The sequence below is a fragment of the Muntiacus reevesi genome, chromosome 17 (assembly GCF_963930625.1).
Source record: "Muntiacus reevesi chromosome 17, mMunRee1.1, whole genome shotgun sequence".
NCBI lineage: Eukaryota > Metazoa > Chordata > Mammalia > Artiodactyla > Cervidae > Muntiacus > Muntiacus reevesi.
Window position 1 is genome coordinate 33,888,283 of NC_089265.1, and position 27,652 is coordinate 33,915,934.

Consider the following 27,652-nt stretch of genomic DNA (forward strand, 5'->3'; position numbering starts at 1 on the left):
TACGGGGGCAGGCAGTCTTGTGCGCCCTGCCCATGGAATCTGATTCTTCCTCTGGCAGATAGTGTCAGAGTTCACTACAGTTAGTGAACTCTTAAGACCGTCTGTCGGTGTCCCGAGAATTGTTCTGTGGTTTGTGGGGAAATTTTCCACCTCTGATACATTGGAAATGGTTCCAGACACTCAGAATAGATTGTTAGGTCTTTATGTCCAGGTTATTTTGTTTCCTCAACTTGTAAGGGCTTGATTTGGTGTAAAGGGTAGGGAGATTGTAGACAGAATCTGAACCTGTGACTCCGCTCTACAGCTACACAATTGTGTGACTTTGAAAATAGCAAGCCCTATATTTCTCAACTGTAAAAACGAAATAATATCATATCCTTCAGAGTCCATGTGTTAGTGTGTGTGTATCTCTTTAGTGATAAATATGATGGGATTCTGTGAATTCAGCAATGCTCCATGAAGGTCTTCAGAGTCATATTTCTCACCACAACTATCGGCCAGGTCAGCTGGGAGAGTTGGAGAAGATCTTCTAAGATGACAAAGAGTTAGATTTAAGAAGATAGGGAGTAAGCTGGAAACCAAGAGTTCTTGCATATAAAATCCTACCCCTCTGTAGGTTTGTTTTTTAACAGATGTTCCTGATACAATATAGGGCTTAGCAGGATCAAATGCAGGGTAAGTTGAGGTCATTGCTGAAGAAGGAATAAGTCCAGCTCAGTTTGTGGTCTCAAAGGTGGAATCATGGCAGTCAGCCAGGGTCAAAACTAGAAGTTCCCTGAGAGGCTGGAAGCCAGGAAGGAAAGAATGCTGGAGACAGTGCAGAAATTGAGAGCCAGGGATCAGTAACCAAGAAAGCAGGCCTGTAGCAGGAGACAAGAGTGTGGTAAACAGCTTTGTGTGGAGTCCAGCTTATTTAGGTGGAGATTATCTTGTTTAAAGCATCTGACCCAGCCATTTGGCACCAGTGGGACTCACCCTGAAAATATGTGCTACGTCTTGAGCATAGATTATTGAACATAGGAAAATAAAACAAGGAAAACACACAAACCTTTTGATATGTGCAGCAGGAAAAAATAACCCTCATTTAGACATACGGTTTTCATAGGTTATGGATTCTTTAGCATTCCGTTCTTCATTTTCTTGGCTCCTCACTCTGTTTAGCACAACTTGGACACCGCAACTTGAAATCAGGGTATGAAGAGGATATGGATCTGTGTGGACACAGAATTGAAAAGTTGTCATTAAATATGTGATAGAAAGTGGAAATGTAGACGTAGACCTTACACAGGAGTTCAGAATGATGACCTTAAACTGTGAAGATAGGTGAAGTTCATTTTGGTATTCCTTGTCTAGAAAAAGAACATGTTTATGTTACATCCTAGAAGGATTCCATTCAAGTTTTACCAATGTTTGGAGAAATTGAGATGGATATGTTGGCTTTTTCAGAAAATCATTTCTGAAAAACATCTCCATTCGTTAGGAAATGATCACTATGTTAATCATGTACCTGAGGAGCATAGGGATGTTTCCACAAATTTAGATGATATTATTTTGATCATTTTTGTTCTTACAGGATATAGAGTGTTATCAAATTATCATTCTCACTGACCTCTTGCAACATTCATTCTTCTGGTGAATGCTTCAAGTTTCAAGTCTTTCTTTGTTCTTAGATGTGCGTGTGTGCTCAATCACTCATTTGTGTCTGACTCTTTGCATTTCCATAGACTGTTGCCTGCCAGGCTCTTCTGTCCATGGGATTTTCCTGGCAAGAGTGGGTTGTTATTTCCTCCCCCAGAGGATCTTCCCAACCCAGGGATTGACCTGTATCTCCTGCATTGCAGGTGGATTCTTTACCACTGAGCTACTTCCCAGGTACCCCTTGTCCTTAGACAAATCCCCTTAAAATGAAATGGTGTGAATCACATTGTATTTTCTTTATGGAGTCCCCTCTCTCACTGCTTGTCCTAGCCAGTTACTCTCTGTATTCTTTTTGGTTCAAGATCCCATGGATAGGAAGCTGGGAAGTTTAAAGTTTAGGTAACTTGTTTCTTCAGAACATTGTATGCAATAGGTTGGATATGATAGAAATCTTGAGAAACATATACCTGGATGGAGAGTATGATAAACCTTTCTTTTTGAATGGTTATTTAGTATTATTATTTTAACATGCTGCTTGTCGTGGCGATATAAAAAAATGGAATTTGGAAAGTACTGAAGGGATATTGTAGTATTTTGGCTCACAAAATATGTGTGTAAGTTTTCCTGTCTTAAGTCAATTGTGAGTTGGAACATTTCATGACTTCTCTGGAATGGTAGCCACCATCTGGCCAATATAATCTTTCAAGATTCTTGCAGCCAAAATGTCGCATCATTCTCTGAAAGAAATTCATTTTCAAACCTCTCCAGGACCTCAAAGGGTCACAGCTACCAAAAATGAGGAAATGAATCCTGCTCCTCTCTGTTCAGAAACATCGACTTCAAAAGATGACATACTTTCCTTTTTCTCTGCCTTTCTTTAACTTCCTCTGTCTCCTCTTTTGAGAGCTTTTCTGCTTGCAGTAGCCCCAAATCCATATGGCTGACTAAGGACTGGCTTTTTGGTAACTTATGTTTTAAAGTATTCAGAAAAAATTTCTGATAGATTACTCTGAATAAGGTGTTTATTTTCTGGACAAAAAGCCATTACTTGGAAACAAAGGGATAATGTAATACCTAATTGCATCCCTCGCAGACTTTGTGGGCAGGTGCACAATGAGAGCTCGGCTCTCAGCTTTTCTTCTCAGCCCTTCTTCCATTGTCCCTTCATACGTGTATTTTCATCTCATGCTCCAACCACTCAGGCCAACGTTGCCATTCTCCTTAAAATTCATTACTGTGATTTCGCCTTCAACAAATAGATGGACACAATACACATAAAGTAGAGGAGGGACTTCCCTAGCAGTCCAGTAGTTAAGATTCTGCAGTTATAATGCAGGGGGCCAGGTTCGATCCCTGGTCAGGATACTAAGATCCCACATGCACTGTGAATCCTAACTAATTAATTAAAATAGTATTTAAAAAATAGAGGTGATAGCATTAGTAAAAGCATGGACTCTTGAAACTGAATACTTCTTTCTTTGGAGTTCATCAGAGTTAACACATATTTCTAGAGTATTTTCTTATTTGTCATGGCTAATTAATTTTGGAAGTATAGAGACTATAATATAATATGTTTTTGCTTGTGAGAGTTTTGTTTAAAGAGATACCATTTTCGTTGAAGGAACAAATCTTTTCTTTTTTTTTCTAATTGTGAGTTATTTCTTCAGAGAAAAAGGTCACTGATAATTCTCACCTGGGCAGCGTTTCTCAGATGGAGATTATGGGATAGTAGATGTTAATTAAAGTAATATTCAATTGATTTGTATTGATGAAACAGTCTTCGCGGGAGGCAAGTAAAGTTGAAGCTTCCTATCAGAAAGCCACTCCACAGGTACACTGGAAACCCAGCATATGTGCCGGTGAGAAGGTCCCCTTGTTTCATGTGAGTTAGCCTGTCTGAGCTGGCAAATCTACTGCTATTATTTATTAAGGGACCTTTATCACGAGGCAGTTGAGAAACTCCAAATGTAGGCATTGCTCTCTTCTTTTTATATGACTCATCTTGCCTTCTTCACTGGATTTAGATAGGTTTAAAAAATGAACCCTCTGTGTTACTGGTTGAGAAAAGACAGTCTCGAGAAACTGAACAGACTCAACTTACTATTTTATAGAATACACTCCTCTGCTAGAATCACTGAGTATTTCAAGTTTAATGTACTTTGCCATTAGCTCAGTACAGTCATAGTACCAAAGGTCTCCTATTCCTGAGATTTATCTTTCTACATAGAGTCGTTATAATCTGTTATACAGTGGTAAGGTAAACTATTAGTTTTCTGATGAAAGCTAATTGTGACAATGAACATCTGGTTGCTTCAAAGGATAAACTAGGAATTAATGTGATGGACCATTCATTTATAGTCTCAGCTTCCTCACATTTTATAGGACTGCAGTGAAGGTCAAATATGCTAAAGTTCATGAAATCCTACTGTTATGTTCATGGGGCATGGTAGTGGATTAATAAATGTGAACTCTGTTTTCTTTTTTCCTCCTTTTATTTTTTTGTCATACATTATTAAAATTAAATACATATTGACCTAGTGATTTTCATAACTCTTTAGTGAAAGCCTTTTGTATGGTGACCCCAAAGACATTCTCAAAATATCTCCAGAACTGAACACAAATTTTTAGAACGGACTATGATTAAAACAGCAAAACTCTACAAAGTATGAAAATATCTGAAAGAAGGAAAACTCTAGTTCTCTCAAATGACTTTAAATCACCAAAACCATGAGACTTAAGATTTAAAAATATTCAACAGCAAAGAATGCATAATCTCAAGTATGCCTAGGGCCAAAATAACTTGAAAAAAAGCCTTGGGCCTGCTAAATTAAAAAAAAGAGACTATAAGTAAGCTAAGAGCAGTGGTAAAAACTAGTGTGATATGGTTATAAATAAAAATGAAAGCTTATTTAAAATCTACTCAGGATTAAACCTGGACCTGGAGTTTTGACAGAAAGCTTTCCAGGTTACATTCATCTGCATCTGAGAACGTCTGGTCAAGTCAACGTGTCTAATCATGAACTTCATTGACTTTGGGGTTCATTGTGCTGCAGATTTACAAATGGGTTGGGTATCCCTGGTAGCTCAACTAGTAAAGAATCTTCCTGCAATTCAGGAGACCCCGGTTCGATTCCTGGGTTGGGAAGATTTGCTGGAGAAGGAATGGGCTACCCACCACAGTGTTCTTGGGCTTCCGTGGTGGCTCAGATGGTAAAGAATTCGCCTACAGAGCAGGAGACCTGGGTTTGATACCTGGGTTGGGAAGATCCCCTGGGGAAGGGAACAGCTACTCACTCCAGTATTCTGGTCTGAAGAATTTCATGGACAGAGGAGCCTGGCAGGCTACAGTCCATGGGGTTGCAAAGAGTAGGACTTGACTGAGTGACTTTCACTTTCACACTGGTTTCTGGAACCTGCTAGTGGGCTGAGAGCTGAGCAGAGGGCCGTTAGGACCCAGGGCTCAGTCCCAGGGTCTTTGAACAACAGGTATACCCTAGTCCTGGTAGAGTTCACTTCTAAAGCCCATGCTTGTCTAACAGCTATAATAAAATCATCAGATATTCCCTGAAAATCACATCAGCAATTGGGTTGACCATCTTTCTTAATCAAGCTTTTATAAAAGATGGCTACTGAAAGAATTGTTCCTTCTTGGTTTCTGCCTTTTCTCTCTCTTTTTCTTTTTTCTCACTTGCCTCTTGAAATTGCTGGAGGGTGAGAATAAATAAAAGTCTTCCTAAGGGTGAAGGAAACAAAAGGCATGCAGAGAAAACAGTTTTTGAATAATTAGAGTAGACACTATGTAAAAATAGCAATGAAGCTGGATTTGGGAGTGTAGCTTGCATTTTAGTTAATTTAGTAGTTAACATAAGAACAGCATCTGTTCTTATAAAGATTATATTCCTATAATCTCTAACACTATCCATATTATTAATGGATATTCACTTACATGGCAAGTAGACAACATGCCAAGGTCCAAACTAAACTGGAAAAAAAATAGTGCAACTTTTACATTTTCTACATTATTCTGTTAATTTAGATATTTGGAAGAGACATCAAGGAACAAAATGTATTTTCTGTACATAATTAAGAGGACAATATTTTGCTGTCAAGAATCTGGTCAAGAGAAAATGAATGCACTATATTTGCAAACACTGAGAATTTATTTGAAAATATTATGAAAGGGTATCTAATACCATAATGAGGAATTATTTATGTTGGAATCTGTAAATTAATATGACCATGTAAATAAATCAATTTGCGAGAAATAGACTTTTAAAGAGAAACTACTATGTACTGTTTTTTCAAGTAAGTAAGTATGAGATTTCCAGGGGATGCAAAACTTAATAAGTGTGCCCTCCCTTTCCATAGTCTGTCATTTTGAAAAAAAGTAGAGATAAGAGCAAAGAGCATGTAACTTGATATCGTAGACCTTATTTTCAGGAACAAAATCAAGGGTGTGTATAGAGTTTGGAGGCCTTACGCTTATACAACATGGTGAGCTTGCTTTTAGAAAAATAAGTTAAAATGACAAAGGAACAAGGTCAACAGTTAAAATAACTTTGAATGAGAAAATAATAATTTATCAATTTAGAAAGCTGACAAATATCATAGAAATCTAGAAAAATATTTTTAGTAGCTCCTTGTCATACTTGTGAAACTATTTTCCTTTTTTTTCCGTTATAATCTTTCATTGCTTCCTCAGTTGGCAGTTTTGTAATACCATTTTTCATATAGAGAATAGGAAAATATTTCAGACCTCTCTACAGCAATGCTGTTGAAATTTGTATTTTTAAAATTGTTTGAAAGCTCTCATTTTTAAAAATGACTTTATTGGTGATATGATCATTTCTGTGCTATTTCAAGGCATTATAGTTTTTTTGCACAGTTTCAGGTTATAATACTCCTTGATTTTTTTATGTGAATTAACCAGTTTGTCAGTGGTTTCCTCATAGGAGGAACTGAATGAGTTGGTAAGATGAGCAGTAGGAGGAGACCTAGAAATTGTCCATATACTAGATGGCCAGCAATAATTGAGCTGTGAACCACAATCCTGTATATTCTGATAAATCCATACTGAGTACATCCCGATTCACCTCCCCTAACTGGACGCTCTAAAGTTGGCTGCAACCCCTCTAACACTACCATGCATGAAGAGGAGTATGAGTAATGTTAAAGTGATTGGGAGAGAAATATCTGATTGTTGCAGATGTTACAAAGCATTTAACCCTGACTGTGTGACATATGAGATCTGTCAGGTGAAGGGTCCTGAAGCTTACACTTTCTTAAGTTCAAGGTGAATCTGCTTCTGTCACAGAGAAGTCAAATGGTGATAAAGGAATTCAGGATCCTTAGAAATCACATTTGACTAGGGATCAGAAAAGACCTCACTCAGGAAAGGACATTTGGGATAGCCTTGAAGGGGCAATAGGCTTTTAAGGAGCAGGTATTTCAATGAAATTATTTCAGAAGAATGGAACAGTCTTAACAAATACACAAAAGTTCTAACATTTTAGTATATTAAATATCATCTGTTGGAGATACTAGCCACACAGATTACCAGCCCTTACTCTCATGTTCTAATTCAGATCTGGACTGGAACATAGAACATGTTTCTTTTCTTTTCTTTTTTTTTTTTTCTTTCTTTCAATTTATTTTTTAATTGAAAGATAAGTGCTGCACAATATTGTATTGGCTTCTGCCATAAAACAATGTGAGTCAGCCATAAGTACATATATCCCCTCCTCCTTAAACCTCTCTTCCACCCCATCCTGCCCCTCTGGGTTGTCACAGAGTACTGTGTTAAGCCCCTGTGTTATACAACAACTTTCCATTCACTGTCTATTTTACATATGGTAATGAATATATTTCAGTGCTGTTCTCTTTATTTGTCCCGTCCCCTCCATCCCCCACTGAGTCCGTAAGTCTGTATGTCTGTGTCTCTATCCCTGCCCTGCAAATAGGTTCATCAGTACCGTTTTCTAGATTCCATATGTATGCATTAATATATGATATCTGTTTTTCTCTTTCTGACTTACTTAATTCTGTATAACAGGCTCTGAGTTTACCTGCCTCACTAAAACTGACTCAAGTGAGTTACTTTTTATGGCTGAGTAATATTCCATTGCGTGCATGTACCACAACTTCTTTATCCATTTATCAGTCAGTGGCCATCTAGGTTACTTCCTTGTCTTAGCTATTGTAAATAGAGCTGCAGTGGACATTGGGATACATGAGTCTTTTCTCCATTATGCTTTTCTCAGAGTCTATGCCCAGTAGTGAGATTGCGGGGTAATATGGTAGTTTTTTTGTTAAAGGAATCTCCCTACTAGAATGTGTGCTTTTAATCAAAAAAAGGTGATTCTGTTGCAGGTGACTGTGCTCAGTATTTTGAAAATAAAATGTGATGAAATCATGATATTTTTGGCAAAGTCTCTAAGTCTGACATGTTTATGAGTAATGAGGATTGTGGTCATGGTAGGCAAATTAGGGATCTAACGAATAAGATTGTATGTGTGTTCGTTGCTTAGTTGTGTCTGACTCTTTGCAACCCCATAGACTGTAGCCCACCAGGCCCCTCCGTCCATGGGATTCTCCAGGCAAGAACACTGGAGTGGGTTGCCATTTCCCTTTCCAAAAGGAACTATAGAAAGAAAGAAAGTGAAGTCACTCAGTCGTGTCCGACTCTTTGTGATCCCATGGACTGTAGCCTACCAGGCTCCTCCCTCCGTGGAATTTTCCAGGCAAGAGTACTGGAGTGGGTTTCTATTTCCTTCTCCAACATATATGATTGGGTTTACTTAATTCTTTCAACAAAGCTTCTGGCCATGTATTTAGTAGGCAGTAGTGAGGAGTAGTGAGTAGTGAGAAGAAAAGCTATGACCAACCTAGACAGCATATTAAAAAGCAGAGACAGCATTTTAAAAAGCAGAGACATTACTTTGCCAACAAACGTCCATCTTGTCAAAGCTATGATTTTTCCAGTAGTCATGTATGTGTGTGAGAGTTGAACTATAAAGAAAGCTGAGTGCTGAAATATTGATACTTTTGAACTGTGGTGTTGGAGAAGACACTTGAGAGTCCCTTGAACTGCAAGGAGATCTAACCAGTCCATCCCAGGGGAGATCAGTCTTTGAGTATTCATTGGAAGTACTGATGCTGAAGCTGAAGCTCCAATACTTTGGCCAGCTGATGTAAAGAAATGACTCATTGGAAAAGACTCTCATGCTGGGAGAGATTGAAGGCAGTAGGAGAAGGGGACAATAGAGGATGAGAGGGTTGGATGGCATCACTGACTTGATTGAACTGAGCTTGAGTGAGCTCTGGGAGTTGGTGATGGACAGGGAAGCCCGGTGTGCTGCAGTCCTTGGGGTCACAAAGTCAGACACGACTGAATGACTGGACTGAGGCTGAGTGAGGAGCTACTGACGATTCCTAAGCAGGATCATGGCCTGATAGCAGCTGTACTTTAATTGAACAGCACTGTCAGTTAAATGGATTGTGTGAGTTTGGGACGACCAGCAACGAGGGGTCTTGTTTAACTAAAACTTATCAAGAGATGAGGAAGTCCTGTCAAAGATATGTAAAACAGGTGGGTGAAAGGGATATTACAAAAAGGAAAAAAAAATAATTTCAAGGGGATAGAAAGTGTCAAGAGTGTTCATGCTCCAGGGAGTAAAAGAAATGTGAAAACTGAAAAAGTTCATGGGTATGGAATTTCAGGCCCATTTGGTACTGATGGAAATATATCTGCTCATTCATCATTGACTTTTTCAGAGTTTTTCAATCCTCTTTATGTTTTGATATGCATACCTTCATATTCCTATTATTGTTGCTTAAAGTTTAGAAATTCAGTATCTAAAGTGGGTGAAACAAACCACATTATTTCTAGAAAATGCTTTTTTATAATTTGGGGATGAGGGGGTCACTTTGCATTTAAAAACAAATTGTGTTGTTGATCACTTTGCTATTTCAACCCTCCATCACAATAAATTCTGGCCCCCAAAGCCACATTAGCCTTTCTTTCATTAAAGTATGCATTCTATTCATAAATTTCCCTGCAGGGACAGAGGAGGAAAGCAGAGATTGTGTTTGTAGATTTTTTGGGTGCTTTAGGAAAAACAACATGTGTGAAATCTCCTTATACACAAACCTTCCATGCATTTTGGGTAACCACAGAATTGAGTACTTTCTCAACTAGACTGGCTTTATAACTTTATGATAAACATGTTCTCACCTTTCCTTAATTGTTTTTTAAACTATTGATTATTTAATTTGATTCTCATTACTTGCATATCGGGCTTCCCTGGTGGCTCAGCTGGTAAAGAATCCACCTGCAATGCAATTCCTGGGTTAGGAAGGTCCCCTGGTGAAGGGAACAGCTACCCACTCCAGTATTCTGGCCTGGAGAATTCCATGGATTGTATAGTTAATATAATTCTACTTACTTTTCCAAATCATGCTTAGGAATCTTGAATAAATTAATATTGTTCTATGTGCACATTTGTAAAATTGTTTTGCTTAAAAAAATCTTGCCAGAAAGACCGATAAAAATACTGCCGGTAAAATAGCTAACAGGGAAAAAATTAAGAGAGAGAAGAGAGAAAGAAATAATGGTATCACACACCATGATCAACTTGAGAAGCTGACCTGGCAAGTTAATGGTCTTCAATAATAATACTGTCCACATGGCTAAAATCCAAGAATGCATTTAAATATATAGGAAGGGAAACAAGTTACCATATTCATGTATTAAGTTTATTTTTACCAAGCATGATTATTGTTTATTTCTTTTTTTTTTTCCAGTGGGTTTTGTCATACAGTGATATGAATCAGCCATAGAGTTACACATATTCCCCATCCCGATCCCCCCTCCCACCTCCCTCTCCACCCGATTCCTCTGGGTCCTCCCAGTGCACCAGGCCCGAGCACTTGTCTCATGCATCCTACCTGGGCTGGTGATCTGTTTCACCATAGATAATATACATGCTGTTCTCTCGAAACATCCCACCCTCGCCTTCTCCCACAGAGTTCAAAAGTCTGTTCTGTACTTCTGTGTCTCTTTTTCTGTTTTGCATATAGGGTTATTGTTACCATCTTTCTAAATTCCATATATATGTGTTAGTATGCTGTAATGCTCTTTATCTTTCTGGCTTACTTCACTCTGTATAATGGGCTCCAGTTTCATCCATCTCATTAGAACTGATTCAAATGAATTCTTTTTAATAGCTGAGTAATATTCCATGGTGTATATGTACCACAGCTTCCTTATCCATTCATCTGCTTATTGTTTATTTCATTAAGATACTTTTTCTTTATTACAATCCTTAGTATTTATGAGGAAGTGAAAATCTTTTACAATTTCCACTAGTGTTTGAATCTGAAAGAAAGAATAATATATATACACGCACATATATATATATATATATATATATATATATTTGTGTATGTGTATCTATGTGTGTGTGTATACATATATAAATGTATATATGTAAATCTATACCCTGGCTTATATTCATAGGCTTTAGTAAATAATTTCTTTAGGTAGGATCCTGATTCGTATGTATTTGTTCCCTGCATTTTGACCACAACGAAAATACATTCATATACAAAAGGTGTACATATGTTGAATCTCCTGAAATCACTAGTAATTTAATAAATTTCAGTTGAGGCATAATCTTTGGTTGGAGTTATGTATTAAGGAGTGCTTTATAGGTCATGCCTTTATTTTGTCTTACAGACTAGCAGGGGAAAGAGAAGATGAACAAACTATAAGCCATGTGAAATGTGCAGCAGTAGGAATATTTAAAGGAGTAGGGTAGTATAGGGTAGGGATTTATTGACTGACAAGGTCTGAGCTAGGGTCCAGCCTTCCTGTTTCTCCAGGGATTGTGGAGATTCCTGGGGTGCAATACTTTTGGGGGGTTATAGTTGATTTACAATATAATATCATTTTCAGATGTTACAATGTAGTGATTCAAAATTTTGTAGATTATGTCCCAGCTAAAATTATTATATAATATTGGCCACATTCCCTGTGCTGTATGTTATATCCTTGCAGTTTTTTGTTTTGTACATAGTTTGTACCTCTTATGCTGGGAGGGATTGGGGGCAGGAGGAGAAGGGGCCGACAGAGGATGAGATGGCTGGGTGGCATCACCTACTCGATGGGCATGAGTTTGAGTAACCTCTGGGAGTTTGTGATGGACAGGGAGGCCTGGCGTGCTGTGATTCATGGGGTCGCAAAGAATCAGACACGACTGATCAACTGAACTGAACTGAACTGTACCTGTTAATCCTTTACCCCTAGCTCACCCCTCCTCACTTCCATCTCCCCATGAAAATCTAAAAAAATAAAACAAATAAATATAACAAAACAGAAACAGACTCCAGATAGAATACTTTGTTGATTCTAAAACATAGAAAGTCCTTCCAGGAGACTTTGACAGTGTTTCCTTTTCATAACTAGGGGGAAGGAGTGTTACTAACATCTACTGACTGGAGGCCAGGGATTTTGCTAAAACTTCTGTAATGCACAGAGCAGTCCCACAAAGAAAGAATGATTTGACTTGGTGTATCAGTGGGGAGAGATCCTGTTCTAAAGGGAGGTAGCTATTAGGGAGAGACTGAAGCTGTTGATTGTGTAGACAGCAGCGGCATTTGATACATCAAGTTGTCTGTGATGGTGAGAGGGGAAGTAGAAAAACAAGTGAAGCAATTGGGGCCTGAAAGAGGATAAACTGTAGTGAGAATTGTCTCTGTGTTAAAGGTTCTTGTACAGCAGATTGGATGCGGCTGCCATCAAGTTCACACTGGGTGGAGTTATTTTCTCCTGTTGAAGTGGGAGGTGAGCGCATCAATCTCATGGAGGAGAGAGGCCAGTGCAGGGCAGACTTCTGGAGAGTGGTGAAGGGTGGGCAGATGTTTGAGACGTGACACAGGTCCCATGGAGGCCGTAGATCATGAGTTGGCCTTGGCTCCCGCCCTTACAGTGCTATGATTTTCTCAGGCAAGCCTCAAGCATTCAGCATGGGAAGGGGGAAGGCACCCTGCAGAAGTGCATGGGGACCCTTAAGGCAGATACCTCACGTGGGAATGCATGACAGAGTTCACGGCACTGGTGGGAGCAGCTGGATGGTTAAAACCCTTGCCTGGGTGGTCAAGGGGAGCATAGACCTTCATATCAGCTCTTTCAAAAATGATGTCTGTATTCCCGGATGCTTTCCATTTTTAGTTCAGTCTCTATCAGTCTTGGGATTGCTTTGCTTTGCTTTGCAGATTTTCAGTTCAGTCACTCCGTTGTGTCTGACTCTTTGAGACCCCATGAACCACAGCTCGCCAGGCCTCCCTGTCCATCACCAACTCCCGGAGTTTACTCAAACTCAAGTCTGTTGAGTCAGTGATGCCATCCAACCATCTCATCGTCTATCATCCCCTTCTCCTGCCTTCAATCTTTCCCAGCATCAGGGTCTTTTCAAATGAGTCAGCTCTTCACATCAGGTGGCCAAAGTATTGGAGTTTCGGCTTCAACATCAGTCCTTCCAGTGAACACCCAGGACTGATCTCCTTTAGGATGGACTGGCTGGATATCCTTGCAGTCCAAGGGACTCAAGAGTCCTAGATTTTAAACACTAGTTTTATCTTTCTCTGTAGTTTATTTTGCTTTCGAAAGGCACTCTGACAGCCCCAAAGCCCATTTATTTGATGAATTGGAATGACTGATAACATATTTAGTTATTAATTGTGGTCCATTCCTTTAGACTCCTCTTGTTTTTCCCCCTCTCGGCTTTGAAAGATCTACTTTCACGGCCTTTTTAGATCCACCTCAAAAGCATCTGGGACTTTCTCTAGGTTCCCAGAGACTTCAGACAGCAAACTTAGACAAAGGTCCTACAAAGAACTTTAAAGCAACATTTCCTTTGATTACATTAGGGACTATGGCTAGTTATGTAATGATTCAGGGAAGGAATTAGTCTGCATCTCTTAACTTTTGGCATCCTGGAGGCTTTATCTTTTCATTTGGTGCTGCATAAAAGCTTATGTCAGGAAAATCTATATGCCTTTTTTCTAATTATGGAGAATGAAGTGCTCACATGTGGCCTGGTGTGTATTCACAAATGCTCCTGTTACGCAAATACAAAAGAAGCATTTTCTTCCATCCATAATGATCTGGAATCACTAATGAAAACACTGTCAGGCATGTGTCTAAAACTTGAAGTGCTTAGGGTTACACCTTGATATTTTGGTATGATGCTCAAAGGCCGTGGTTGTTGCTCAGTTGGAATTGTTAATAAATAAAACAGTATTTTTAGCTTCTGAAACTAGGCCCAGCCTTGTAGGAGGTCCTGAAATGGTGTGCTCTGAGTGTTCCCAGCACAGACTGGTCAGTGCAGCTCTGTTGGATGGAAAGGGTGGCAACTACATGCCTCGGTCTGGCAAGAGGCCCTGGGTATCTGCAAATGTGCTCTAAGGATAGCAGGGGACTGCGCCCATCAGCTGTCAGACACAGCTTCTGCTCTGAACAATAGCCATGTGCCAGGGCAGTAATTATTGGTTGATTTTCCTTCTAAAATAAGTGTCCTAATAATTTGTCAGAAAACCAGCTTAAATTGCTATGGTGTTGCCTGCAACAGTTAAATTAGAAAAAAAAAAAAAAAAAGAAAGCAAGCCTCAGTAAGGAGTGTTTCAGTTTATTTCTGCATGCAGTCTATAACTGGTAAATAGTGTAATTAAAATCTCGTTTGCAGGTTTTTTCCAAAAGGTTATTTCTGTGTGGGGAAACCCTTTGTTTTTTTCCTTAATACCCTGAGCTGTAAATTAAAGAATTGTGGTGGTTGTGGTGGGGGGAGTCAGTTGGCAAATAAAGGTCCTCACTGTCTATGCTCTTTTGGAATACCTCCCATCTTCCTGGGGCTCAGAGAATGTATTCTCTAGAAAAGCATGCATAATCTGCACCAGAATGAGCTGGTACCAGGGACTGTACTGCCCAGGGATACAAATCAGGGACTTGATATTTGAAGATTAATTCAACTGAAATTCCAGAATATGTGAGTAGTATTACCTTGTATCCAGATTCAAGTGTTATCTATTTTTTTCTTTTAACCAAGAGAAGTGAGATGGATATTTATGTAGATAAATCTGATGCTGTTTGGAAAATGGGAGCAAAAGGACTGGCTGGAACATAACAGATTTCAGTGAGGGTGGGACAGAATAGGTCCCTCAACCTCCTCTTGTTGGTTTTCTAAATGTGTGATATGTATGTGTTTCACTTCACAGGCAGCATGAATGAGACATTTCCTCCTCAGTTTGGCATGCTGTCATGGAAATGCTGATAGGGTTATTTGACAGAGATGTAGCATTAAAAAAACAAAAAACAAAAAAAGGAGTGCGAATTGCATTATTGTATTAAACTCTGTTCCATTTTGGACTCATTTTATTAAAGTTCTTTAAAGGTTTATTTTCATCTACAAACCAAGGAATCGTACCCTATTCTCTCTGTGCCAGGATCCAATTAATGTCAACTTGAGTTTTCTGTGTGGACAGGGCCAGTCCATGGCCCTGGGTGATCATCTATTATTATCATTGCTTGCTGGTACATGATTTCACAGCCCTAGCATAAAGCCAGTTGTCATCTTTCCATCTTTTGTACCCCCAAATAGCTCACTGGGGAGAATTTGAGAATGGGCGGGTGACAGGCTACTCTTTTTCAGAATGCAGAGATCAATCGTGGTTAGCAAGATTAAGCTTAGTGAGACATTTTATGAAAGAAACACTTTCTCCATATTCAACTTGCTTGTGTGGGTGCTAATTTCTGTCTCCTATTAAAAATTGTTTTATTTTAGAAAGAACGATTTAATATGTAAAATAAATGCCACTCTTTTGCTTGCTCCATGTGCTCATTTGGGAAGATATCAGATGAGTATTTTTATTATCCTACAAATTGTTACTGGTTCTAATAGTTACCTAATATTGAATGAGTATATTTGGAATTCTGCAGACCATTGCCAAATAAGTTTTGGCTTTGAGTCTACAGGGAAGTGAATTTTAAAAAAATAATGGAAGGACATATATTCATATCTAAATTATCCATATGACTGAAATAATTGTACTTTATTTAAGAGGTATCAAATATCTACAATATGCTAGGCATTGTACAGAATGAAGCTATAACATAAGCCTTTTAAACTTAGAATACCTTGATCTCTAGCAGAGTATTGGTTCAAATTTGAATAATGCTGAATTTTTAAAAAACGTTTTTAAAATCAGTTTCAGTCAAACAATTCTGGTGTATAGGCAAGTCAATTTTTTCATCATTTTTCTTTTTTTTAATATTATTTATCCATTATGTATCTACATGCTTCTTAACAAATGACAGTACCCCTTAATATAAAACATTGTGTTGGAAGAAAATATTTTTAAACAACAAAATTTTCAAATGTTTCATCTTTGGGAGCACTTAAAAATCATGACATCATTTATTTGGAAAGTAGTATTAATTATGGACTTTCTTTAGGAAATACTGTCATATTTGTTATGAAACTCTCTATACATTATAATTAACATTGCCTTTGTAATAAAAACCCAGGCAGGTCATTTTCTACAATATTCTGTCTTAGAAAGAGTGCTTCTGTAACATACAAAGACCATGCATCTGTAGAGATGCTATTTTGTCTATAAACAAGGTTTTCTTATGATACTGCTTCTGAATTTCTCCAGTAAGGAAAGGAAATCATTTTGCAATCTGTTTTACCTCTAACTGAAAGTATGCACATGTGTTTGCACATATACCCTTCCCGTGTTTAGCACCTGGGAATATTTCAGCTATTTCCAAAACTACTTTGCTAACTTACCAGTATGAAATTGATAGATGAAAGATTGTGGTCACATTTATTCCTGGAAGATGTATCTATCCTACAAAAAACAATCCAGACTTTTGCCAGTTGTGGTAACATCACACTTTGATTGGAAAATGAGAGTTATAGCAGTTCATACCGGTTCAAAGCTTACACTTTGCTGAACACTTATGATGACAGCGGTAGGTCTCTTTGGGGAACTGGTTTGCTACTGGTCTCTAAACTGAAGCCAGTACACATATCACTCTAGTTCCCCTTAATAATAAAACAAAATTGACATAGTTGACTTACTGGAAAATTTTTAGAGGGGGGGTAGTAGAATCTGTATTCTGGAATTTAGTAACATAAATTGAAAAAGAATTAGAAGAAAAAAGTGCCAAAGATGACATTGTTTTTTCATTTATTCCTTTCTTTGCCCCTTTAAGTATATCTTTTCATTTTCCTTTTCAAATAAACCAATTACCTTTCCTGTGTGATCCAGTTTGAAGGTACATGATAAGCAGCAGGTTAGAAGGAAGAATAAATGATTGCTTTTAATGATGATCAGCACAGCTGATGTGATAAGTTATGATTAATGAGTAAATGAGCAGTGAATGATGTAAATGAATCTGATTTGAAAACTTAACTATGAAAAGATGCTAAGGAGTCATAAGAGTTTCTTTTTTTATTAAATATAGTGTCTGTGTTAAATAACCTTGTGAGTATATTACCATTTAGAGGAAAGGTGAAAAAGATAATAATAAATAATGTGTTATTCATCTACATCTTTACCAATGAGCAGAGATTGCATGACTTCATCTGTCAGTATAAAGGCCTTTATCACTCCATTGAACAAAACTGGATACACAGTCTGTGTATTTTGAATGCATAAGTAGATGGTATGTGAACCTGGAGGCTTGAAGTGGAAAATGTTAAGTGAATATCTAAATAGTGCTACTGATAAGAAGTTTTCATTAAGGATGCATGAGTCTTACAAGGAATGGTAAGAATGGCTCCACTGATTCTAAGAGATTCAGGACCACTGGTACTGCCTTTCTAAAGTTTGTGTTGCTAAAATCAGTGTTCACAGCATCTTATACCAAAGTGTATGGTCGATCTTACTAAGAACATCAGTAGTTCAGAGATGTTTTATGGCCCTAACATGGTGGATGTAGAGGAATGTTTGTTTTGCTCATAATATCCCATGACCGTATATTAAATAATGAGATAAAGTAATGAGGCCACACAACTTTTACGGCTGTAAAACAAGTGTTTATGGCCCAGGTATTAATATATTTTGAAATAGGACAAGTGAGAAACTTATTTTACTACTCTGCACTGACGAATTCATGTGAAACCTCATCTCAGTTGTTCTTTGGAAAACAATTTAAAAGACTAAAATGGACTTCATATCTTGATTGTCTTAAATCAAAAATTATTTTCTATAACATTTAAATACTACTTTCAGTAGTTTCAATTTGATATTCTTCTTCCTTGCCCTCTTTCTTCATTGGCCTTTGAGTATTCACCACTAAGAATTCCTCATTTGTCCCAAGGGGAAATGGAAAAAGCAGGATTTGAGGAGTACCTGAAGAGGATTGTTTTTTAAGGTGTAAATTTTCCAGTTTCTTCCTCTCTAAACTCTCCACCCTCTGACCTCTGCCTTCTATCCCTCTGTTTAACTAAACAGGATAAAAATTTTGCAAATGACTATGTTAATTTTCAGCTTTAGCAATGGTCTAGGTATTTAGACACTCATATATATTCCTCCTGTGAATATGAGTTTTTTTTATGATAATGTGTTGAGATGTATAAAACATCATAGAAATGTAGAATTTTTTAATCCTTTAATTTTACATGTAGAAATTAATCATGATTGTGAGTTTTATATGTAGAAATGAATTACATATAAGAATGACATATGTATAGGGATATAACTATAGAAATAATCACTGAAGTGTTTTTATAACACTAAAAAATTGGAAACAACCTCAGTGTTTAACAGTAAATAAAAATATATCTGTATGCTTTTACTATAAAATACTCTTCTATTTAAATATTTATGGGCATAAAGATGTTCACAATATATTTTAAGTAAAAAGCAGATTATAAAATAATCATACAGTGTATTAATCTCTTGTAGAAAGTATAAAAGAGCAGACATAACAAAAACCTTCATTTATCAAAGGGATGACCACTGGAAACATTAGAAACCATTGGAAAAAGCTTTAAAATACCTTCCTTTAATTTATGTTTTCTAATTTACTTATATTAAGAATGTACAATCAGAACAATAAAGTCAATTTATTAAAAAAAAACACAAGAAGTGGCAGAAAATAGAAGAGCTCTGTGATAACAATGAGGTGCAATGATATTCATGAGCGAGGTGAGATCCATTGTATTACATTCAGTACAGTCAATTAAATACTCAGTTCATACATTGAGTCCTACAGTAGGATGCATGAGTCTGTAATTTGGATATGCTGTATTTTGCAACCTTAAGACCTGGTATGGATCCATTAGTCTCCCACCATGTCATATCAGTGCTTTGCCATGTCATGTACAATATATTATATGAAATTTGTATTTTTCAGTTAATTTATCAAGCTCTAAGAAAATGTAATTCAAATGAAAGCAGGGTTATCATGTTTATAACAGTATTAGCCATCTTAAGGACTGAAAATGTACAGCCAAATATTAGAATGTATAGTAACTTGGGAAGCCCTTTTTCAGTTCTAAGTATGTATTGAACATTTACTATGTCCTTGGTGTGACTAGGAGTTAATGAAACTTCAGAATTGATCAGATCACAGATGCTTTTCTCAGGATTCAGTAAATGTAGAGACAGAGAAATACATATATATAAAAGAGCTGTAATAAATGATAGACTGCTTAAACTCATAGAAGAGATACAGAAGGTATGATAAGAAAGTTTAAAGGATAGTGAATCTTATCCACATGAGAGAATCAAAGAAGACTTCAGATGTTTTGTCAGAGATTGAAAGATGGATAAATTCTGTAAGTTTTAAATGGATGAGAAGGCATTATATGCAAGGGAACAGCTTGTACCAAGGCATCACGGCAGGATTTTAGGTTCTTGATGGGCAATGGTGGAAACATATTTGGAAAAATAGTTTGGCAACAGCTCTCAAAGATCTTAAAGGCCAACAAAATTTCTGGTTTATTTGCCAACAGGAAGTTGAGTGGAAAAGGGCTTTAGTTATAGATGCATTTAACAAAAACTCAAAGGAAAAGAAGGATCCGCAGTGATGTGAGATGTTGATTTCCAAGAAGACAAAAGGTTGAGGAGTCAGGGTTGGTTGTTGGTGGGAATGGGACTGCCACAGACACACATGGAAACTTAGGAAGAGAAGTAGGACTGGGAGGACAGATAACATGGTGTGTTTTTAACGTAATGATGTGGAGATGTTGCTAGATAATCTTTCAAACAACAGAAATAAGGACCACCTGGCACTGAGGAAAAGTTCAAGTGGGGGATACCTTTTCATGAAATCAAATCTCTTCCTGTATTCTTTTCTTCCTTTCCTTTCTCCCTCTCCCCTTTCTTTCTGTGGTATACATATCAATCTTTAGTTTCCTTAAATATTGATAGTCATATAGAGGCATAGACATCTCTATCTGGTGGGAGAATACTCTAGTAGCCATTTTAGTGGTCAGGGATTGGGAGCTGAAACCTTAATAAATTAATGGTCTAGACATGCATAGAATATATTGTCGGGATGTCTAGAAAAGGAAAAGAGGGAATGGGTATGAAGAATTTTCTTGTCTTTTCCAAAGACAAATTAAATGAACAAATTAAATGTATATGCAGAAAACTGCAAAAGTATTCTACCATACTACACTTGGAGCTTGTGTGCTTTATTTATGAATTTTGTGGCTTTGATATTTGTCTTTTGCCCAGGCTTCATACTTAATTTATCCCTGATTTTAACTGGCTACTCAGTTCAGTTCAGTTTAGTTCAGTCACTCAGTCATGTCTGACTCTTTGCGACCCCATGAACCATAGGACGCCAGGCCTCCCTGTCCATCACCAACTCCCGGAGTCTACCCAAACCCATGTCCATTGAGTCGGTGATGCCATCCAACCATCTCTCCTCTGTAATCCCCTTCTCCTCCTGCCCCCAGTATCTCCCAGCATCAGAATCTTTTCACACGAGTCAGCTCTTTGCATCAGGTGGCCAAAGTATTGGAGTTTCAGCTTCAACATCAGTCCTTTCAATGAACACTGAGGGCTGATCTCCTTGCAGTCCAAGGGACTCTCAAGAGTCTTCTCCAACACCACAGTTCAAAAGCATCAATTCTTCTGCGCTCAGCTTTCTTTATAGTCCAACTCTCACATCCATGCATGACTACTAGAAAAACCATAGCCTTGACTAGACAGACAGACCTTTGTTGGCAAAGTAATGTCTCTGCTTTTTAATATGCTGTCTAGATTGGTCATAACTTTCCTTCCAAGAAGTAAGCATCTTTTAATGCCATGGCTGCAATCACCATCTGCAGTGATTTTGGAGCCCAGAAAAATAAAGTTAGCCACTGTTTCGCCATCTATTTGCCCTGAAGTGATGGGACCGGATGCCATGTTCTTAGTTTTCTGAATGTTGAACTTTAAGCCAACTTTTTCACTCTCCTCTCTCACTTCCATCAAGAGGCTCTTTAGTTCCTCTTCACTTTCTGCCATAAGGGTGGTGTCATCTGCTATCTGGGGTTATTGATATTTCTTTTGGCAATCTTGATTCCAGCTTGTGCTTCCTCCAGCCCAGCGTTTCTGATGATGTACTCTGGTTATTAAAAATGAGGAAAAAGAACACCCATGGACGTTCTGGGTGAACTTTCTCACTTATGAAGTGAAAAATAATTGCTGTAATACAACACAAAGTGCTCTCTAAACCCTTGAGAAAACAGCCAGTATACTTCTTATGGTTAACTAAAACAGACTTGATTTGAAAATATGCAATAAATTGAGTTATACCATATTGTCTGTGTAGCATCTTTGTCACTTTCCATCTTCTAATTTGGAACAGTATAAATATCAGGACTTCACAATTAGATCAAAAATCCATGACTCACCTTAGTGAGCCTGCCTTCCTTTTTTTTCCGTTTTCTCCCTGCCTCTTTCTTTCTTTCTCAATGTACGTAGTACTCTAAAGATTTCTGTTATTCTACAAAGTAAGAATGATGGTATAATCTTACAGGACTCTGGAAAACCTTGCATATAAGATATATGAAACATTCATTCCAGTGCTTGGAATTTTTTAGAATCCCGGCACAAGACACCAGGCTGAATGGTTTCTAGAGCAAATGTTCTACATAAACCAGGACTTCTGGGAACATCTATTCTATCACATGGAATATGAACTGGGTCACCTCTGACATCCATGGCCAGGGTGGACCTTCAAAGACTGTTTTTGAGGCATCTGTGATATTCTCTTTTTAATACAACTCCACTATATTTTAGCTTAAAAAAATGATTTAAGGAGCATTATACATCAAAATGGGATAAAGAAATAACTACTCTTCAGTGAATTTCAAGCACTGGACCAAATGTTTTATATATCTTATGTGCAATTTTTTCCATAGTCCTGTAAGATTATTCCATTACTCTTATTTTATAGAATAATAGAAAGCTTTGTAGTACTACATACATTTAGAAAGAAAAAAAAATGAAAATGAAAGTCGCTCATTTGTGTCCAGCTCTTTGAGACCCCATGGACTTAATGGTCCATTGTATTCTCCAGGTAAGAAAACTGGAGTGGGTAAAGCCTATCCCTTCTCTAGGGGATCTTTCCAACCCAGGGATAGAACCCAGGTCTCTTGAATTTCATTGATGACTCAAAAATATCTTTGAAGTCCATCCTGACCATGGATGTCAGAGGTGACCCTGTTCAGATTCCTTTTGATAAAATAGATGTTCCCAGAGGTCCTGCTTTATGTAGAAGAACATTTGCTATAGAAACCAGTTCAGTCTGGTGTCTGGTGCCAGAATTCTGGCTCTCTAAAGAGTTATACGTCAAGTTTGGGACCTCCCCTCTCTTCCCTTCTTATGAGCCTGCGCAATTGTCCTGCTATCTTGGTCGTATTTCCTGTCTACTCCAATGAGTCATAACAGAAAATCCATCATCCACACAGACTTTGGCCATTTTGTATGTTTGGGTCAGTGGTGGTAGAGTGTATTGTGGCTGGACAGGAATGTAAACCCTGTGAGAATGGTTCTTCTCTCCCTAAACCTTCAAACCTGGTCATGGCTCTTAACATCATCCCAGATTCACCTCCTATGCTTTGCATTTCTCACCCACCTCTGGATCTCCATTCCTGAGCTTCCTTTCAGAGCCCTCAGCCTTATTCTTCCAGAGAAAGAAAGAACAGAGATGGGGTCAGCTGACAGTCTCATAAATTCTACAGACAACTTTTAGGGAGGAAGTGGATTCCTAGAGACAGGACTACCTATTTATTTTTATGAAACATTTCCTCATCCTCTCCCTCAGTATCATTGAATAGCATTATTAGCCTTCCTCTTTCAAGATTTTAAGTACATTATTATGACAAACGCGCCTTTAAAAGCAAAACTTTTTAAGGAAATGTTAATCAGCTGAAAGAAACAAAGACAATTAGTTACATGCTGTTAGTTTTGTTTCCCGTGCGACAGACATATTTCTTTGATGTCTGCAGAAGTGGCTTATTCATTAGAATTAAATTAGACAAATGGCACCATCGGCGCATGTCTTCGTTTCTGTAACACATGGCCCTTTGCAAGGGCCTGCCTTAGAGATGATTCTCAGTTTGCCAATCCAGTTACCACAAATCTGAGTCATTTTCTTAACCTTGAAGAATTTTTCATAAATCCTTTTCTTCCTTGGATGATGCTAGTGGACTTCAGTGGTTCTCGCAGCTAATATCTAGCTCTGTATAACATAGCATACTAAAGGGAGGTTTTGTCCTCAGTAGTGCAGTTTGTTTAGAATGGTCAAAGGCAATTTGCTGGTTTTGGTAGGGTCTCCTGAATTTAAACACCTTAAGTGGTCTTTGGGCTTATCATCTTGTCTTCAGAAGCCTAACAACTGTAGACCTGATCTAGCATTAAAATATTACAATCATTTCATTAAGGGCACTGTGCATTGTTTGTACTGTAAAAAGCAATCTATGGAAGAAAAAAATCAGTCAGCAGCCTGTGGCTCATCTCGAGCTGTGTAGGAAATAAAAACCTACTGGATTCCTGGAGCTCCTGTCTGTTCTGTGAATGCATCCCGGGAATGCAGTCTTTGAACAACACATGAGCATGGCAGACATGTTCTAGAATATCCACCGTGCCTCTGTTCTGACTCATATGCATGTTTGGCTTGTCTATTTTCCATTTAGAAAATCAACATTCTGGGTCCAACTGTAATTTGACCTCTGCTTGGCATTCGTTTAATGAAAAGTCATACTCCTCACTTGTCAGAACCGACTCGAACAGACGTGCACGGTGCTGGCAGCTCTAAGTGGATAGCCGTGGCAGTTAGCTACAGAAACGGAAGAGTGCCTATCTGAATGTCAGTGACTGTAAAGTTTAATATCTTTCTCTCTGTCTTTACACTCCTGATGTTTCTCTTTTTCTTAAAACAACTGTAACATTTGTGGTTGTATTTCATGGGATAATCGTCGGGACTTTCATTGTTCAGACCTGAGGCTGTCCTATGGTGTGACTTTGTAGTGGAAATCTTTGTTTTGTTCTTTTACTTGGGTTCTCTTCTCTTTCTTCCCACCTTTGGAGCTTTTAAGTCGGAGAATGACTTAAATTTGAGTATATCCATGACAGAAGATGGAGAAGGCAATGGCACCCCACTCCAGTACTCTTGAAAATCCCATGGACAGAGGAGCCTGGTAGGCTGCAGTCCATGGGGTCGCTAAGAGTCAGACATGACTGAGTGACTTCACTTTCACTTTTCACTTTCATGCATTGGAGAAGGAAGGGGCAACCCACTCCAGTGTTCTTGCCTGGAGAATCCCAGGGATGGGGTTGCACAGAGTCGGACACGACTGAAGTGACTTAGCAGCATGACAGAAGAAGCCAGAAGATACATTTAGTTTCTTCTATTAAGCAGAGATACGGGGTGTGGGGGTGGGTAGGTGCTTTGTGTTGTTAGATTCCTCTGGGAATTAAGATTTTTACTTGCCTCCAGTGTTTGCTGGAGTTATATTTACTCTTCTTTCTTTCTCATCTCTTATCTTTTGGTCATCTGCCTAGCATTGACGGTGCCACTGTTAGAGGCTGACCAACCAAGATTATTAGCATTTTAGGATGCTACAGACATGCTTACTGAAAGGATTTGCTATATTATCTGGAATCTGAACTTTGTATTATAGAGTAATGGCATATATCCATTCTGTGGTTTGGATTTGGTGGACAAATGTAGAAAAATTGACATTGGATCCCATAAGAAAGTGATGATTTTCTTGTCTATGAAGGTTAATATTTCTATATTTAGAAAAAAAATTAAAATAAAAATTCTGTGTGCAAATGCTTGATATACCTTTTTAAAAACACAGTTTTTCAATTTCATTTCTTGTGTTTGTTTTTAAAGAGTAAATTTAAGGGCTGTTTTTTGAAGAAGGCTGAGTCACTACAGTGGTAGGTAGTGGGATATAGGAAAACAGTCCCAGATTTGAAACAGATTCTGTTTTTTTTTCTCCCCCCCTCCCAAAATGTCCACAACTCATTAGGTTAATTCTACTGACTTCATCTTTTAAAATAAAATTCTTACAGGATACTACTTAGTATCTTGTAATGACCTATATGGGAAAAGAATGTAAAAAAGAGTGGTTATATGTATACGTATAACTGAATCACATTGCTATACCCCTGAAACTAGTACAATGTTATAAATCAACAATGCTTCAATAAAAATTAAAAAAATAAAATTATCAATTAAATTTAAAAATAAATAAAATGCTTGCAGTAGCATCCAGTGATCATATCTTTGGTAGATTCTTAAGCTCATCATTGTTTGCCTGAGAACTGTAAGGTATGAACAGAAAATGAAAAACTCATCTGGACATTTTTTTTGAGAAAATGGTAACTTGCCTCCTTTGCTTTCCATTTAGAAGTTAAGACTTACACGTTTTATAATAATTTGGCTCAGTATCTAGGAAACACTTTGCTGAATAATTTGTTGTTATTTAGTCTCTAATATCTGACTCTTGCGAGCCAGTGGACTGTAGCCCTCCAGGCTCCTCTGTCCATGGTGGTTCTCCCGGCAAGAATCCTGGAGTGGGTTGCCATTTCCCTCTCCAGGGGATCTTGCCGACCCAGGGATCGAACCCACATCTCCTTCACTGGCCGGCAGAATATTACCTCTTCACAGATTGTCATAATCTCCAAATTTAGGACGCCAACCTGGATACTGCCCCTTTAAAAAAAAAATCCCAGTGCAGGAAAAATGGCATCCTACCTTCTTTGTTTATTCAGTTTCTGATTAGTACAATGTCATTGTATACAACATCCCTCTGCCCAGTGCATACACTGTTGCAAGAAATTTCAACTTAAATGGAAGATTGGGTTATTAAAATTGGTTTTCCAATTTTTAAGCTACAGAGTGTGAAAAATAAAGTACCTACAAATGATACTGTTGTTTTTTTCAGGGAAAACTCCCTAGGAATTTCAATTCCATAATTATAATTTCCATATTAGATGCTGACAAACATGTGGTTATTATCCATTTACATTGTTTGGAACAGCAGAATGAAAAACATAAACAAAAAGTTTAATATCTGTTTTGTTTTGTGACAGACAGTTGACATCAGTATACTGTATTTTTTGTTCCTCTCACTGTTAGTCAATTTGAAATCACCTTAAACATTACTCGCAGTTCTGGTAATCATCTAGTTTGTATTGCTATCCTGAGATGCTTGGATGTGATATCTAGCAGCATTGTCAGAGTTTGCTTTCATTCCTGGGGTTTCTGAACAAATGGGGGCCTGGTTTTCACCAGAGCTACTATGAAGGTGAATTTGCTGATGAAGTGGAGATTTGTGTTCCTTTATCAGCATTGCAAATACACCACTCCCCTCACTTCATTCTTTGCCTCATTGTGGAAGTTAATACCTTAAACCTGAAAGGGATCTCTGCAAAATTATTTATTTCACACTTCATATTTATATGCAAGAAAGAGGAAGGTTTTGCATCTCAAAGTGAGGCATGTGTGCGCGCGCGCGTGTGCGTGTGTGTGTGTGTGTGTGTGCGCGTGCATGCGTGTGTGTGTGTGTGTGTGCTAGGTTACTTCAGTTGTGTCTGACTCTCTGGGACCCTGTGACCTGTAGCCCACTGGTGCTGGGGGGGCAGTCTGCCTTCCCTGACTCAAGGAAAACCATGATGAGGGTCAGGACACACATCATTGGGCCAGCAGCAGCATCACGTGGGAAACATGAAAACAAGGCAGAGAAAATAGTGGTGACGAGCAAATAGTGATCAACTTTGCTATTTTCTTCTTTCTTAAAATCTAAGGAGAGTTTTCAAAATAAACATTAGCTCTGGTTACTTAAAACCTTATTTCAATGACATACAGGTGAACTACGGCAAGAGAGAAGAGAAAATTCTTTTTGTTTCTTTGTTCTTTTTTTTGATTGTAGGGATAAGCAAATAGAAAATAAAATAGTGAGGTAAAATGTTTTTGAGTTAAAAAAAATGTCCAACTATAACATAATTGTAAAAACTCAAGGATGCAAGAAAAATGTGAAGAGGAGGAAAAATAATTAGAACACCTTCTCCCCCCCCATAATTGTTAATATTTTAGCATATTTTGTGCCATCTTTTTTGGGGTGTGTTTTTCTTTACCTGTTATCCCTCGTGTATAACTTTGTGTGGTGCTTTTCTGGCTTACCATTGAATCATAAGTATTTCTCCTGGCATATGTTTATAAATATAACGTTTACTATTTGATGATTATGCCATAGCTGATCTCACTATCGATTCCTATAAATACTCAAATTGACATTTATATATTTATAATCTTTGTAAATAAGAGATATGGTGAGTATTTTGTCCATAAGCATTTATCTCCATTGTATATAATTCTCATTAATGAATTTCTAGATCTGGAAATATATGATGGATAACAAGCAGATTTTTAAGAAGGAAAGTGAATGTTATGAACATTTAAAGGAGATGAAGGGCATTTCAAAAACCTCCCACT

At 37.8% G+C, this 27,652-nt stretch overlaps 1 protein-coding gene across 7 annotated transcripts in view; it reads left to right on the forward strand.

Moving 5' to 3' along the window:
• The window catches only part of PTPRD (protein tyrosine phosphatase receptor type D), a 541,703-nt gene that overhangs the window by 182,530 nt on the left and 331,521 nt on the right, over window positions 1-27,652 (forward strand). The gene's annotated exons all lie outside the window — the stretch shown is intronic.